Raw genomic sequence first — 18,859 nt, 5'->3', positions numbered from 1 at the left:
TCTTTCATTTTTCCGAAATTGAAAAAACAAGAAAAAAATCTGGTACGAGCCCATTTAGTAGGAGATATAGGTTCAGACGTGCATTGGACTTTGCAGTTCACCAGTTTCTTATGGGTGTATCAAAAGATGAGTACGAAAACTGTTTCAAAAATTGAAATGAAGGACAAGGAAAGTCTGACAATAAGTTAATTTCATATGAAAGCCATCCTCAAGACTTTCGTAACGCTGATATTTTTTTTTAAATCGGACTATTATTGAAAAAGATATGGCGGTTTGAAATTTAAGAAAATTGCTGATCATGGAGGCAGCCATTTTGTGTGTTTATGACGTCATTTACACACTGCTGAATTCTTGATTTATTAAATAACCTTCTAAACAGGTTAATTTTATATATTTCTTGAGTGTAAGATGTAAAACATGGTAATTTATTTCATTATAGCTGGAAAAAATAGAACAAATATGTTACAAAAATAAGTAAATACAATTCAAATATGTGTCTAGAAATTTAATAAATACGCCATTTTGTTTTTGGTTGCCATGGAAACAAAATGGCCTCCATTTTGATCAATTATTTAAATGCTCATAACTTTCTCATTTTTAAGTCGATTTTGAAAATTCTTTCACTTCTTTAAATGATTAAAGAAATCCCAGCAGATAGAATTTACTTCAAAACAACATTGCCTTTCCCTTTAAAAGATATTTCGGAGGTTACTGGACAAAACAATAGAAACGCGTTGATAATATCTCTGAGAAAACCTGTCATTTGCAAGATTCCGAACATACCTCGTATGTCAATAGATTCTGAAAATAAAGCGATCATTCGAGAGCACTGACAGCAAAAGGAAACAGCGAAAATTGCAAACTCTGTTGAATTCTGTTCATGGGCAGTAATGGAAAAAGCAACACTGTCTACGCCCCTTAGCACCGGCTTTAGAGGTATTCAGTTTCAAATCTAAATGTCATGAAATCAATGATCCTGATGAGAGAAAGAAAATCAGAAAGTATGACAACACTGAAATAAAGTACGGGGCAACGTTTTACGGCTGCAAAAAGCACTTAACATCTGCTGTTGAGAAGTAATAAATTCTGAAATGAAATAAGGGAATCTTTCGAGAGCACTAAGAACAAAAGCAAACAGCGAAAGTTTCAACCTCGGTTTAATTGAGTCTGTTAAGGCCATATACACAATGTATTCAATCGGGGTCTTGAAGAAAACAATGACTGTGATTATGAAATGAAAAGGTGTTAAAAGACATACTGCGTATCTTGCACCCCAGGAATTTGAAGATACGGAGACGCTCTCACCTGCCTGAAGTGAATGGTATGCAATATGTCTTTGGCGTATGATTTAAAGTCGGCGGTTGCATGACGGCAACATGAACCCCATTCTCGACTGTGTTATTCTTCCAACTGGCTTCTTAAACTTGGTGAACTTAAAACATAGGTCCGTATGTATGTTTGACATGTCGCATATTGAATGTAAGTCTGCGAGGTCGTGTCACGCATCTAATGACGGTATATCAAAATTATGATTTAGAAGCATGGGAAGGTAACTTTAACACAATTCCTGATGTGTTTTCTTCAAGAGAATTCCAAAGCATATTACAGAAGGATACATCAAGTATTGAAAATCCGTGTCACATCTAAAACACATTCATACCAGTGTAAGCTAAATGTACGTTAACAGAGTGAAAATAAACTTCAGATATTATTAAACAAGAATATCGACTTTAATATCTTTATTTATTTGTAAACAAACAAGTCACACACTGCTTCAACATATTATTCTGTATAAGTAGTTATGGAAGTTCCGAAATTCCAAATTAATAATTTATAGCAAAAAAAGTTATAACACTATTTATGCACGATGGAGGGGGGGGGGGGGTGGATGTACAGTCCTCACTGAAAACAAACAAATTTTCTTTCTATTTTATGTTAACTGGTGAAGATTAACGAATTTTCTGTTTATTACATGCTTACATGTTCAAATAAACCAATACATAATGATATTCGGGTTTATTTAGGCTGCCGTGTTACATATATGATGCGTCCGTTAAATTACTATGGACACTCACGCACATTGTTATTGAATGTTGTGATTAGGTCTGTGAAATCAACATGACGCTGCATTTAAAATATTTTGTTTAAAAAGTGCACAATCCGCGACCAACAGTCAGTAATTAAGTAATCATATTTATAACTTTTCGGGTCAATGCCGTCAGTTCGTTGAATAACCGGAAGCTTGTTTTGTTCGCACTCATTGGTTTAATGGGCGTTCCCAGGCACCAGTAGGCGGAGCTCTGGAAACCTACAGCAGATACGTGACATGGCAAGGAATGCGTGAGATTTGATGCTAAAGTACTTATATAGATCGGCTGTAAACATTGGATATTTAAAAAATTTGGGTAAACATTAACATTTTATTGTGTATTAGATCTTCCGCAGATTCGGCTTACAAATATGGTCTATGGACTGTGATTAAAGAAGTATGGAGGGGTAAACATGTTGGTTAATTGAATTATATATTTTTTTTAAAAAAATTGTTGAATAGACTTCTTCTGTCTGTTTTAGACAAGACGTGCAATGAGCTCCAAAGAAAAGTATCTAGATTCGGCGGTCACAGCGTCATATGACAACAGGACAAGGTATTTTAAAATGTATTCGTTGTTTTGATCTCTATAGAAGATTTATTTAGAAGCACAAACAAAAAAATCTCTATAGCACAATTTTCTCTCTCTTTATCTATATAAACCGCCATTTTGTTTTTTGAGGATCGCTAGGACGTGAACGGTATATTTACGTATCTAGCAGACGACGACCTAACAATAGCGAGCTGCACCCTGAGGTGAGTCAGCATGAAACAATAGGGGGTTAAACGTGATCCAATACGTTCAGGGATAATAGTATAAACAATAGAAAGGGTTCTATTTCAAGGATCTAAGCTCAGTTTCGCTTTATATTATTACGATCTATTTATTTCAATTATTTTTAAACATTCAAAATGAAACCATATTTCTTTTCACAGAATAGCAAAGGATCTATTATTATACACATTTCTATAGAACCATTATAAAGGTTCACCGAGTTAGTGTAAAATGATACCATCCCTTTGTGCTTACATCAATACAGTTTCTAAAGGCTTTATTTTTTCAATTATGATAAAAATTTATGAATTAGATTTTCTATCCGTTTATTGTCTTTTATAAATATTAAGGTGTATTCTTTAACCAAACTTATTTTTTATTTTCAATAATGACAGTCGTTTATATTTATTTAAAATTCGTGATTTAATTCAAATATACCTGTTGGACCAGAAATCATCATAGTGAAGGGGTGTTGGAGCTATTCATTAACAGGAGTGTTAATACAAGGTATGAAAATCCCCAAGCCAGAAGGAATCGTTACCTATATATTATTATTGGAGTGGTTATCGCGGTAGTAATAGTTGCTGCTATTGCCATCACTGTACCCCTGGTTGTCATAAAACACAAGGAAAATGGTGAGTTCAGGTCTATTTCACTTTTCTATCATCTTTTTTAAAAATACTTCAATATTTCCGTTTCAGTTTCATTTTCTTAGCTGTGATTTTAATATTTCGATAAATGAAGCGTCCTATCCGGTATAACTTTGAGCGATTGTATATGCTGTTCGCAACAAAAAAAAACACGTAACACATTGACTCTGTTTTAAGGGAAAGGACCAATCCTCTAATGTTGGCAAACTTTGTTGCCAAACCCTTTTGTTTTTACTTAAGCATGCTAAGTTGAATTAATCATACATTTGTTGATTTGCTAGAGTAAGCTTGCCATTTCAACTGTTTGATTTTGTATTTGTATTGAAGTTTGAAACAATGAATTATGATAAAATCAACGTTGCCGTGCTCCGAGAAACGTTATTTACGTGCAGACACGTGTACATCCTGTAGAACTGAATAATCGTATTTCAAATTATTTTGGTTGTTACTTACTTTTTTCTTCTTTTTATTTCAGAATCTTCAGAACAGAAAAACGGTAAGTATATATACGAAATATGGCAAAATGCGGTATACGTGGATGAAAGATATGTATTTTCATCTTGCATGTAAAACAAACATGACGTCAAAGTAAAAGCTCTTATCAGAAAAGCGAAATTATTCTACGGTTACGCAATTTACAGACTGTGTACACATTTATTTACGAGGGTATATATCAAATGTAAATAAACTCATAAAATATAAAATATAAATAGACTCATGGCCCTTGTCAGTTATAAATCTTTTCCACAGAGTTATCGTTCCTAACCTCTCTCCCAAGCTTCAAAAGCGGAAGTGAAAGAACGATAACTCTGTATTGGAGACTGGTCGTTATATTGCACTACACATAATATAAAACCGGGATGAAAAGTCACACTTTGTGACAATGTCAGCAAGAAAACATTTTTCTCAATCTAATTTAGCGATACAATGTGTAGCTCATACAGTATTTTCTGATATCTCCGTTTTCGCATTCTACACAGCGTTTAATTAAAATAAAACCTACACTGACATTTGGAAATAAGAAGATAATTCAAAATCCTTTTCGAGCATGTATAAAGTGATTGTATTTACATTCCCCTAATTTATAACAGCGATTCTAAACCTCTATGATTTTTTTTCAGATTATAATTGTACTTCACAACGATCCTTTGCTAAAAATCTTCATATCAAAATTGGCTTTTCACAAGACGTATTTCACACTAAGTTTGAAACGTACACGAGTCATAGCTTTCGGGCCAAGTCTAGAAAAGAATCTAAATGTGCAACGAGTTAGTGATAACTCATGGCTGTATTTCGGATGTTATAATCTCTATTTTCCATACTTTCGTCTTTTCAGAATGTGGACCATTTAGTTATCCAGGTATCGATATTTCATCACTGACACCAAAAATAATCTCTGGCAGAAAAACATGCCGTAAGTTTTTATACATAACTTGAATATTGAATATATAACATAGACGTTATTAGGTTATACATTAGGTTATACATTATGTTATACTTTTCAAGGTAGTGGACCCGTAATGACAATTGGTAAATCACGTGACTATTCCCCTATGCGATGACGTCATTTTCCGTTGTTTTTTTTTGGCTGTGACTAAATACAGAGTTGGTGCGCCTGTGATATATTACAGACTCCGGTATATACCGGATTAACTAAATTTGAACAAAAATATCTTAAATGTATATATTTTGTAACCATGGTGATTCTAACCGTAACCTTTAGTCAGTATATTATGCATATTATACACTAAATGCGCGCGGACATGCAAAAAAATGAGTATTTTTGCCGTGCGTTCCATTTGATAATAATTCCGCGCTTGCGCAGAACGGCTGCACCAACTCTGCAATGAGAAACATTCTTTTTTTTTACGGAAAATTATGCGCGCGTTGAGATTCTCTACGCCCGAGGAATGCCAAAGTACGAAACTACACGGAAATTACCGAGTGTCATTACAGCTTCATTACATTAAAATCAAATAAGATGTAATATATGTTCAGCATGACTCCATGCGCACTAAAATTTCAAAAATGCCAAATGGGACTTTCTTAAATGTTACCCTTACAACGCAAGATCAAAAAGATGAAAAAAAATAAAGAAAAAACAGAGATCAGTTACTAATGGTCTTGAAACGATACTCGGATGACTGGGTCATGAAAATTAACGTTTGTATAATTTCATCTTTCAGCATTGAAAGGGGACTGCTGGACAGGGAAACAGTGTTATCAATGCTTCAAGCTTCCAAGATGGAAGGTAGGCAATATCAACAATATACCGGTATGCTGCGAAAATTGCGAGATATCTGGTCTTATTTTATATGACGACGGATGCAGATGTCGACATAACGGAGGATGACATTTCTTGATCCTGGACAAAACTTCAGCAAGATCAGTTTATCAATATTATTTAGTTAGGCAAGAAATATTTGTAAATGTATCTCTGTTATTCCAGTTTTTAGTGTGAATGTCCTTGCTGACTGAATGAGATTTGGATTTTACATAAACATGACATCAGCACAAAATGTTCAAAACATGAAATTTCTAAAAAAGTGCAGAAACGTGACGAAGAACAGAAATATCGCGGCATCATCAGTTGAGGACTAATATCAGAATCTAACTTACATTCGAAATATAAATGCGGAAAATGCATGGTATTAACAACGTTTCTTGTAAAAATCAGTTGACAAGATTAACATGCCATATGACTCTCGAGCTGTTAATGACAACTAACGATTTAAACTACGTTGCTAGAGAGCATGGTCATTTTTCACTGTATGCATGTAATTTGGACTTGTCAGAAACTGATGTCCAGATTATGAAATAATTGCACACAAATCTTGCTTTTAGTGATCCTCTACTTCTCCCTACTAGTATATAGTCGGAACTTTAAAAGAAATGTTTCAGTCAGAAACCGCAGGTCTGATTTTCAAAGGATTTTATTCATATTTTCATGGAGACCCTCTTCTAGGATTGTTCAAAGTAATCCGATTCGTTAAAACACATGACAACCAGAGGGCATGGTCACTTCTCAGTATATGTATATGTGTATATGTGTGAAGTAATTTTGTCAGAAACTATATATTGTTCGATTTTCAAACAAATTCACACATATAGTCCTTGGGTACTACTTTACAAAGAACTTTTTAATTATTCCGATTCATCAAAAACGTATGGCTGCCAGAGATCTTCAAGTACCAATGCCTGAAACCAAATGTTCGATGCCCGCAATATTCCTTATGTGTATACAGCGGATACTTTACTAATAATTTATAAGAAACTGTTTTACAGGTTTTGTGGTGGCCATCAACCTAGACTCTTTTAAACATTTTCAGTTTAATCAAAAAGAATACGTTGCTATTAGAGCAAATCGCGCTAAAATGGGGAAAATTGTCTATTATTAGGGGCTTTTTAAGCATATTTGTAACCGAATCTATTATTATGACAAAATATGTTTATTGTCATTAAATCACGGCACTGACGTCATATTGATATATTATTTTGCGTCATACAGTCAACGAAAATTAGTGTTGACATATCTGGTCTATTTTTTTTTTTCATAAAAAAAGAGCAGTGTAGAATTTAAATGATAGAACAGAACATTGTAACACTTAATTATCCGTAGACCTTAATAACAAAATCACACATTAATAAAGAAACAGCTAGAATCTGGTATAAAACTTTTTATTTATTTATGTTGTTTTAATTATATTTGGATGGCATTTGGTTTGGCCATGACTGACTGTTAATTGAATATATGAGATATACGATGTATGCTTTAAATGCAAATTACTGACATATCTATAACTATGACAAATATCTATATACAATAGCGTAATTCGTTAATATAATGTAAAACAATTTGATAAAATCAACACTAGAATGCCCACTGAACTATAAGTGTCCGGAAGTAAGTAGTATGCACATAATATAACATTACACTGTTTCACATAAAGTAAATGTCTGCACACATACGCACAACTTATTAATGTCCGTCAGCATAACACTACTGACCTCTGTTGTATTATTTAACTAACGTCAACCATAGTTCCGTGTATAACACGAGGTGTTGTGTGCGAGTCTCAAACTGTTGACATGGTAAACCAAACATTGTATCAGTGGGCTCTTTGAAGTCAGTCATGACGATTCCCTCTAACCTGTAACGAGAATCAAACCCAGAAGCACAGAAAAAGTACTGTAATAAACACATTATCTATCTATATAGTTATTCAGGAGCGGGTGGGTGGGTTTTGTCTTTTAAAAAGTTTGTAAAAGCTATAACAAAACGTGACCTGTTTCGCTGAAATCCAATTCAAAAAGAAAGTTATCGCGTGCTATCATTGATGACGTATAGCTGATGATGTCAAAATAGCGTGGCTGGCCAAACCAATATGCCCCGAAGAGTTGTCTCCCATTTAAGACTCCGGATAAAGTCATCTATTTGAAGACAAGCCACAAATAACTGTACTTATCCGTAGACCCTAATAACAAAATCACACATTAATAAAGAAACAGCTAGAATCTGGTATAAAACTTTTTGTTTATTTATGTTGTTTTAATTATATTTGGATGGCATTTGGTTTGGCCATGACTGACTGTTAATTGAATATATGAGATATACGATGTATGCTTTACATGCAAATTACTGACATATCTATAACTATGACAAATATCTATATACAATAGCGTAAATCGTTAATATAATGTAAAACAATTTGATAAAATCAGCACTAGAATGCCATAGCTCGGGCAGAGGTTCGAAAGACACCGCGGATCGAGCCCTGCCAAAAGGACTAGGGCTATTTTATCAAATACCCCAAAAACAACCCAAATTAATGTGTATTTTTTTTTTCGATAATTTACTAAACATTTTGTATATGATGGCTAAGTTGCTAAGATGGTTAAATGGAAAGACCGCACATTATACTTCAATTCAAGTTTATTATTATCCTATAGTAATTTCGCAAAAATCGATACTGATGTACAGAATTCTTAAATATCTAAGTAATGGATTTTCAGATACATAATAAAAGTGCTTGGCAAATAGATAATTATCTAAATATTAATATTCCACGATCTTTAGTACTATGACTCACATGAACTTATATGTGAAACACGAAGTTTTACACTCTCTCTTCAGGAAAACATGTTGCATTATTGTATAAGACCGAGTACAGTCCGTGCCTAAGATTACTAATAAAAATATCATTCCCTATTTCTGAGAGATGAACATTGTCTCTGAACAAATATGCTTTCTCAGTAATCTGAGGATATCTGATGTATGCACCACCACGTTGTATACAATGTTTTGCCAGTGTGGTATTGAAACGACGCCGACACTTATTCAATTTAAAATGATTAATCTCGTTGCAATATACTAATCTGGGCAGTATCTGAGACCAAATTATTCTAGTATTAGTCGCAGACTGCATTTCTTGTAACGTGTTGATGGCTAACAGTTCTGTTTCGTTTAATGGACTTTGACCTATATCATTTCCTCCACAATGAACGACTAAGTATTGAGGTGGTTTATATAAAGCTAACAATTCATAAATTTTACTACTTAAATGATGCATTTGCATACCGGGCTGAAAATCCCAAAAGATGTCTACACCCGGCAGTTGAAAATTCCCACTGTGAACACGATAGAAGGCGTCCCGGACCATCGAAGACCCAACTATCCATACTTGAATATTATCTGAAAGTATTTAACAAACTCATAATCTGATGTAATTTTTATAAACACTTGACCTCCAACGTCCAAAAGTTTGAATTGCGTGTTCGGGGACACCTGCACGGTATAAATGAGTTGCACCGCCTATCCGAAAGGAATGTGTTTGAAAGTAATCATTCGAATGTCCGAGAGACGCCAATGCTTTACGCAGAATTTGTCTGAATTGGTACTGTGTCAAAGGACTGCCATTAGAATGACATAAATATTGCCCTTGTATGTTTGGTCTAATAGCTGCATATTGTAAAAGATTCGCTTTTAGCATTGCGGATTCTGCTGAATAATATATTTTTATGGTTGTGCCATTTCTAAATTGATCGGTTTTTGAGGAGGCTAAATAGAGTTGAACATAGTTTGGGTGTATGATAATTTCCTTATTTGTGAATCTCAATTCACTTACTCTCAACAAGCCAAAAAATGCTATCTGAAATGCTGTTTTGAAAAGTAAAGTTTCATAAAAAGAAGTACAAATAAAACGCAAACTGTTTAAAAGATCTAGTAATAATTGGAAACTGATCGGTTTTCCAGCGTCTGATCTATTTTGCAATCGTTTCATCCCTTCTAACATTTTTCTTATTTTAAAATGTTGGGTTGTGTCGAGTAACCCGTTAATATTACATGTAAATGCGATAGCGGCAATGTGACAACCTACTGTTCTATGTGCGTATCCTCTTTGGGACAAACACGCAATATACTCTTGTAACTGTTGCACCGTTGGAGGCCATTGCTTAACATAATTCATATGGTCTCTAAAATTTTCGAAAGAACGTAATCCTGAATTGTAAGTCTTATGTGTACTATCAGCTAGAGAACCGTGTATTAGCCGACTAATTTCGTGCTGAGAAGATGCTGAAATTCAAGAGGAATCATGCGAGGGGTTTTACATGCAAAATTTGGTAGTAATGTCTGCACTCTTTGAAATTGTAAACGGCTTATTGCATCACAAATGCCGTTATTTTTTGAAATAATGTGAACAGCCTTAAGCTGGATATTATTATGCAGCAGAACTAACACCAAGTGCCTTAATAAAATCAGGGAACTCTCTTATTTTTTGACGATTTCTTATTGATAATGTGAACTAAAGCCATATTGTCACAGTGCAACACTATTTTCTTCCCCTTTAATTTGACACCCCACATTAAAAACGCGAGCATGATTGGAACCATTTCTAGCAGTGTGATGTCTCTATATATTTCTTCAGGCCAGCAGACAGGCCATTTAAAAACAAACCACTCCCCATTTAGATATGCACCACAGCCTAAACGTCTACCTCCGGCCGCGTCTGTGTACATATTGAGAAGTCGGTCGGATACCCAATTTCCTTCAGGCATTATGGAAGTTCCATTGAAAGAATTTAAAAACATTAGCTACGTTTTTAAATCTTCCTTTAATTCGTATGTAAGACGGATAAAGTGATAGGGCAACTTTGCTTGGGACTGAGCTTGATATAATCTGCAACTGAATGTTGTACCAGTAGGGATAGCTTTAGTAAAGAAATTCAGGCTTCCGAGTATAGACTGTAATGCACTTAAAGTAATTTTCTTTTTTAAAAGAGCCTCTGAAATTTGCGCTTTTGCTTTAAAATTTTTTTCCTCTGGAACACGTATTTCCATGCGAATTGTGTCTATCTCTAAACCTAAATATATTAAAATTGTTGTCGGACCATCTGATTTTTCATGATTTATTGGAACTTTAATGTCATTGCAGATATATTCAAATGATGTCATCAAGTCTGCACAATCGTTTGTGCCAGCTAAACCGGCGAAGAAAAAATCATCCAGATAATGATCAATATTATTTGATTTTGCGTGATTTTCTACGGTAAACTGTAAAAATGTTGAAAATTTTTCAAAAATTGCTGGACTGATTGAGCAGCCTTGAGGAAGCATTTTCTGTATCCAATACTTGTCGTTATGACTGATTCCTAAAATATCAAAATCATCCGGGTGAACTGGACACAAATTAAAAGCAGACTTTACATCACGTTTGCCCATTAATGCACCTGGTCCTAATCGCTGAATGATTTGAATCACATTCTCGAATTTTGAGTACTGAACAGACGTCAAGCGTTCGTCAATGTAATCATTTACACTGTTACCATAGGGATACGATAGATGTGTTATTAGGCGCAGACCCCCAGAGCTCTTCGGTATTAAACCAACCGGGTTAATACGAAGGTTCGTATACGGTTTGTCTTTAAATAGACCTATCATCCGACCAAGCTCTACTTCCTTATCTAGTTTTGCTAAGAGTATGTCTGGATTGAGTATTGCTGATCTGAGATTTTTTGAATGAATAAGTGATCGTGGACCACTGTATTCGAGCCGAAACCCCTCTCTGAAACCCTTCAACAAATATATCTTATCACTGTGGTCGGAATCTTGGAGCCATGTTTCTAAACGCGATATGTCTATTGGCGTATTGCCGAGGTCCCCTAATTGGGCATGTAAAGTCAGGTCGATGTTGGGGTCTAGGGAACCTTGTGATATTTGTTGGAACGCCTCTAGGCTTATATGGTTCGTTTGCGTGCCCATTTCTGCAAACAATAGAAGAATGTGGACCGTAACAGTTTTTACACTTATGCAAGTACTGGCATCCATATTTTGAACAATAACCATTGTTATTAAATTCATAACATTGCTTATCGAGTGATGGTGTAGTATGATTGCTAGTCATAGTTCGAAGCCACAACTCTGAGTCAACCATTGACCATCTCATACATGAATATTTTGACAATTTTTGACGGAAAAGCCTATCGTATTTTACCCAGCCCGTCGAGTTCTGCTTTGAAGCGGAACGAATTGTATTACAATACTGTAACAGTTCTCTAGCAAGCAATGGTGATTTTTCTACAAGTATATTCATATAAATCATAAAAGCATCGGTCCATTTTTCAGTGGTTAATATTTCTCGTTTTTTCATCTCAGATGAAGTTATTTGTAATTGACCGTTAACAATTTTGATACAGTGAGAATCTGAGTCTTGTTTATCAAGTAATGAAGCTAATTCTATAAATTCCCCTTTCAAAATTTTTTCTCTCAAACCTTGACTAACATGTAGTGAAAAATCTGTACAAACAGAAGTCATAAAAATATTACCTGACAGTTGAGGCTCGTTACTAATGTTCGTGCCTGTGGTTGCCTGAACTGTCTGTTGGGTTCCGCTATGTGCTATGTTGACAGGTATGTTACCAACGGTTGAACCAGTACCGATACTGTACGGCTGGAATTCATTGCCATAACTTTTAGGAACCATTGGAGTTTGTTGATGCACAGATTGTTGCGTAGAAATTTGCTGGTGCACAGATTGTTGCGTAGGAATTTGCTGATGCACAGATTGCTGCGTAGGAATTTGCTGGTGCACAGAGTGTTGCGTAGGAATTTGCTGGTGTACAAATTGTTGCGTAGGAATTCTCTGGTGCACAGAGTGTTGCGTAGGAATTTGTTGATACACCGATTGTTGCATAGGAGTTTGTTGATACACAGATTGTTGCGTAGAAGTTTGCGTAGGGTACGGCTGGAATGTATTGCCATAACTGGAATTATCTCCATTGTCCGAATATTGTGTAACTACTGGATTATTCCAATAAGGAGCTGCTAGATTTTGTCCATCTATGACTTGCATATTCGAGTACGCTGCTTGGATTTGGCAATTAGCACTTTGTCCATTCGAGGTTTGTACACCAGGCTGATAGAATTCATTTTGTCCGTTATCACTGACCGTTGTATCTCTCACCGGTTGGTGTTCGGCGGAGCATGGCAGATCTAGTCTAGATCCAGAACTCTGATTGAATGGGTCCAAACTGACATTTGAAATGTTTAATGCATTGTTTGTCGTAGCATTAACGTTACTGTCTTATGATAAGGTAGCCAGATTTCTGGCAACTTGTTGACGCCTCTCACTCCGCCTGCGTCGATTTGTCGTAGCACTCCCACCAGTAATGGCAGTATGAGCATTTGCATTCCTTGCTCGAGTCTTCTGACGTGGCATTTCTATCAGGAAATAAATTGAAAATAATATAATCTAGAGCAGAGCAAATTCTAAAGTCACATAAGTTATAATAGCAAAAGATTTAAATTTAAAATGAAAAACTGAAAATTAGACAAAGACCATGATTCTAGTAGCTTCTAAAATACGAAATAGTTCTAGATCTACCTTTATCCCGTATCTCAGCTAATTAAAAATATTCTAAACAGCATAACTCATTTAAGTTATAACTGAATAAATAAAATCCGCAAATCAATCCTTAAAATCTTTTGTCTTTTAAAAAGTTTGTAAAAACTATAACAAAACGTGACCTGTTTCGCTGAAATCCAATTCAAAAAGAAAGTTATCGCGTGCTATCATTGATGACGTATAGCTGATGATGTCAAAGTAGCGTGGCTGGCCAAACCAATATGCCCCGAAGAGTTGTCTGCCATCTAAGACTCCGGATAAAGTCATCTATTTGAAGACAAGCCTCAAATAACTGTACTTAATTGACTATTAGTCGTGCTGAATAGTTTACAAGACATACGCTGTCGTATATATATTCCCCGGAATGTGTAATCTCAAGCGATGTTTTAATTATATTATAAAACAGTCACGTTGATGTCACCTTAGTGCCATAAGGTAGTGATTACATTAATCATCAAACTGTAATACATTATATCGTATTAGACACGAATGAATGTGGAGACGAACAGATACATTTAAACACTCCCAATACAACATGAACATACACAGCGTAGAAAAATTCACTCGGGTTACACCACGTGTGGAAGTATTCCGCATTCGTATAATTTCTTCGTCGTGTCAAAAGATATTTAAACATGTTTTGGCTATATATTGTTTCTTTAATGAAAACATCGTCGTGGTTACAATGAGCATTCCTGTAGTTCTGCACGTTCGGATAAAAAATCTACACTGTATAATGTGATTAAAGCTTGATTGTTCGAAACATCAGAATATATTGGGAAATTTCGGAAAAAATAGGGTATTGAGTTCTTGTTACACTGATTTGAAAATGTTAATCTCTTGTCAATTTTTTCAATGGTTCTATGGGAAAATCGCACTTTTGAAGATATCTTCGCGTATAGAAAATGTTCCATAATGTAGTTTTTAATAAAATATCAGTATAGTTGTAGATTCATCTTTTTCAATTATATAACCAAATAAAATGTATAAATCTGTGTGTTTAGTTTTTCATAATTCGTCAAATATAAAATGGAGTCCTTACATTGCTGCCTATTTTATGCTATCATTCTGAATTATTCAAAGCCACCATTTTTTTCAAAATTAATAATGCTATATATATGCTATATTTTCTGGTCCTTTGGGATCATGGAGTCTATCAATTGATGTGTAATAGAGTTCCGCTTAAGCCGGTGCTAGAGGGCGTGAGAGGTGATGCATATTATATTACCTCTTATGAACTGACTCAATCAAACCGAGTCTGCTATTTTTCTGCTTGGTTGCATCCTTTGCTTCCAAAGGATCTTTTTACAGATTTTATTTAGAATACAGAAGCGATGATTGTTTAACACTTAATATACAGGATGTAATATATTCCCGGCAACATTTATTCTACACGTATAATAGGCCCGCCCGCTTAACTCAGTAGGGAGAACGTTGGTCTACGGATCGCGGGGTCGCGAGTTCGATCCTCGATACGCATGTACCACTGATAATTCATGTGGGGAAGTTGGCAGTTACTTGCGGTGAACAGGTTTGTACTGGTACAGAATCCAGGAACACTGGTTAGGTTAACTGCCCGCCGTTACATGACTGAAATACTGTTGAAAACCGGCGTTAAACCAAAAACAAACAAACAAACAATCAATCATGTATAATGGCTACCAAACATTATTCCAAGTGGATAAATGACGTTAAGGCGTTACTTCCGGTTAATCAAATGTGCAGAACAACCTTAAATGAAACAATTCAAAGGAAAATAACGACAAAGTTCTCATTTTGGCTTCAATAGGTTTTTAAAGTTTCTTTCCACTGTATAATAAATCAATGCTGAAACAGTGAATGACATCATGTTCACAAACATTTTCAGTCTCATCGGAGTTTGAAAGTGAAAATGTATTCGTCATTTATATCTAATTTGCATTTTTAAAGTTGAATGTTAAAATAACTATATGCAAGTGACTTTCAGTTTCAACTGGAATTTAATATTGACGTTTTAGTAAAAATTGTTATCAAAATTTACGTCTCAAAGAAAACGGAGACAGAAAGGTGTTTTGTGAACATGAGCCACTTATTTATGCCAACGTTAACAACCTGAAAAGTGACTTAAATAATCGCAAACGTACAGTAACGTATGCATTGATGTTTGACAGTTGTTCAAAGTGCAATTTTTCACTTTACAAATTTGCAAAGTTTGAACATCCAGAAACACAAAATTGTCATGAATACTTCAGTAAATGTTTGAATATATAAAATTCTTTTTTCTGCATCAGTCTCAGTCTGTTATACACTCAGTAATATCTTAATTCAAACCAACACTCAAGAAGCCCTTCAAGTTCAGAGTGTGCGCGGCAATATTTCAGGCTAGTTTCACACTCCGTCAAGACTTTTTCCTCAAATGGCAGGCTTTGATACAAGAAGATGGTAATGTGAACTGTGGTGATGTTTTTGTTTTTGTTGATGGTGCTTGTGGAAAGAAAGACACGCTGATACAATTTTATATCATGTGACGACTTTCCATTTTTATGCAAAGGAAATCACCATCTGCCCTTATGGACATTGTTTCAAGTTCGGAAATTAAATGAGCCGCACCATGAGAAAACCAACATAGTGCATTTGCGACCAGCATGGATCCAGACCGGCCTGCACATCCGCGCAGTCTGGTCAGGATCCATACTGTTCGCTAACGGTTTCTCTAATTGCTGTAGTCTTTGAAAGCGAACAGCATATATCCTGACCAGCCGGTCTGGCTCCATGTTGGCCGAAAATGCACTGTTGGTTTCCGCATGGTGCGGCTCAAATTTATCTTCTTCTTTTAAAATAAAGTCAGATGGATACCACTCAGGAGAACTTACTAGAAACAAAATGCATTTGCAAATGGATGCAAGCTGTATATTATCACTATTACCAAAGCATATTATTTCATTACGCATAATGTTAGTGTCTTAAGAAATAACGGGCGATCTTGATAACAGGAATGTCAGATATTTGATATTGAAACATATTCGTCCTCCTTCAGTACTTAATCGTGCGACGGTTTAATCTCATTTTCAAAGCTAAAACTTTCTCAAGGGTTACGGTTAAAAAAATTGACAAAAAATCACTTTAAATATTTTACTAACACAATACTTACAAAAGTTAACATTATAAAATAATGCTAAAACAACATGAAATGAACAATAAAGTTTACTATAAATAGTATCAAACACTTCACCATAAATACAAGCAAAGAAACAATATTGATAAAGGCGTTGACCTTAAAATTGTATGACAACACGAAAAATAGAAATTTTTAGTTATCAGGAAATTATTGCTATATCTCTCCTTGAAACTATTATATATTCATCATTATAAGTTATGGAAACACATACAAATTAGTTGTTTTAACAAATTTTTTGCATGAAAAATTGAAAAAAGTATTTTCACGGGGTATCGGAGGTAAACTACATTAATTATATAAAGCTTTATATTTAAGTACGTATTCCTCTGTGGTGTAGGACTCGCAGGAAAATGTTTATTGCCGACTTGGGCATTTTTTTCTTGATTTGACATTTTAAGATAGTTTAGAAACATAACTTCATGTTCTAATGTTCATAATATAACCAAACTTCAATTTCAAAGAAAGATTATTTTTAGCAAAAATGTGGAGCTCACTCCTTTCTAATTATACCCTTTCGAGATAAACCAAAATCTCTTCATTCTAAGAAGCTTTCCAGGTATTTACATTGTACGACTAAATAAATAGACAATAAAAAACTTTTAAAATCGCCACACATGCTAACATTTTACCAGAATTACATCTAAACATAATATTTACACAAAACATAAACACCATTACAATATATACGACCCTCACACAACAACAGCCTGTTAACATACGAATAATGGGAAAAAACGGACTAAGAACATTTTTTTTGCATTACGTTACCAACGAGTAAATGGATAACAAGTATTAATACCCACTTGTATTATTTTCATATTCTCAATTTTAAAGCGAAACATACACAATTTATTTAACTTGATTACCAAATATATACCAAGGTCGATAACAAATTAAAATACAGGGAGTTATTTTCTTAATGAATCCGATTGACACAAAACTGCCCGATTAAAATTTAATGAAATGATGCATCTTAGCAAATTAGACAAAACAAGTCTTTTCATATAGAAAGGAATTTACATAAGCTTTCAGCTTGTTTTCCAATCATGTATTTGACGTGTAAAAATTTGTTGTACATGTTATGTGTATGTTGCTTTAAATAAATAAATATTGTTTGAACTAAGTCTTTTATTAAAGCCATTGTTTTGTCAGGAACGTGTGACGTTTTACGGCTCCCTTTACATTAACGTACGGTCTTGCATAGCAATATGTTGAAGAAAAATCACTCCTGAAAGGTTTTAGGATCAAAATAAGCAATATATTGCCATTATTTAAATATATAAGTAAACTAGCCTTAAGGATGTTGAATCGTTTTTGTTTTCCTACCGGTCAGAATGTGTTTATACTTTGAGAACTTGAAGAACATTAGTTTCTGATACAAATAAGAACAGAGAAAGCTCAGGTCACCAAACTCATTTTTATTTTATATGACATTTTCTTCACCAATTGTTTAAGCATTTCTGAAATTATGTAAAATTGAAATAAATCAATCAATCAACTTTATTAGCAAAATCTGCAATTTGATTGTCTTTGGCCATTTACCGTACTACATATACATGGCAAACACAAAAATATCATAAATTACATAAACACAGCACATTCATGAGAATATCACATATCATAAATTACCAAACATAGATGAATTAAGAAACAACAAGATTTGATAGCATATTATTTCTTATCTTCAAAGATTCTTTTATATATCTACAAATGTTTACAAGACGTTTCTTATCACTTGTTGACATAATAGTTCTAAACAGCTGTATTTCCTAAATACTAATTTCTAACAATTTACTGCAAACAGAACAAGAAATGGTACTCAGTTTCAACTACATTTTGATGACATATTCTGCATATTCTATTATTTCGATCAATATTATTAAATCATCCAGACTCGATTTCTAACTTATGGGAGCCTAATCTGAAACAAGTAAATATATTTCTTAAATTTTCAATGGTTATTTTATTAATATGTATTCTTCATAAAAAAAACTGTTTTATACTGACAATAATATTTCAGCTTTGACATTGAATTAATCGATGCATTCCATTCTTGAATAAATTGGTCACGTAATCTCAGTTTAAACGAAGAGAGAGTTGACGAACATGTATTAAGGATGTACGAGTGTTTCTTTCTGGATATCTGCCATTTTGAAAACATTTCTTCAAATATTTCTTTCTAACAAAATCTATGCAAAAAAAAGCTAAATAATAAAATTATAGCTTATAATGTGCCATTTGACCAAACGTATTCCACTTGATGAGATTTTTTTTCATCCTACATCCT

General features: G+C 34.2%; 1 long non-coding RNA gene across 2 annotated transcripts; it reads left to right on the top strand.

Annotated features, from left to right (window-relative positions):
- The first annotated feature begins 2,270 nt into the window (after window positions 1-2,270).
- LOC123535103 (uncharacterized) lies at window positions 2,271-14,410 on the top strand. 2 transcript variants are annotated; one of them, XR_008366520.1, is made up of 6 exons: window positions 2,271-2,405; window positions 2,572-2,645; window positions 3,357-3,499; window positions 3,990-4,010; window positions 4,851-4,928; window positions 5,701-14,410. It is a non-coding gene; the product is annotated as an uncharacterized LOC123535103 (long non-coding RNA). The 2 variants fall into 2 exon arrangements; XR_008366519.1 differs by having other exon boundaries at window positions 3,315-3,499.
- Window positions 14,411-18,859: the final 4,449 nt, after the last annotated feature.

This window comes from Mercenaria mercenaria, chromosome 12 (genome assembly GCF_021730395.1).
Source record: "Mercenaria mercenaria strain notata chromosome 12, MADL_Memer_1, whole genome shotgun sequence".
NCBI lineage: Eukaryota > Metazoa > Mollusca > Bivalvia > Venerida > Veneridae > Mercenaria > Mercenaria mercenaria.
Note: the sequence above shows the minus strand (reverse complement) of the source record. Positions and strands in the feature narration are given on the sequence as shown.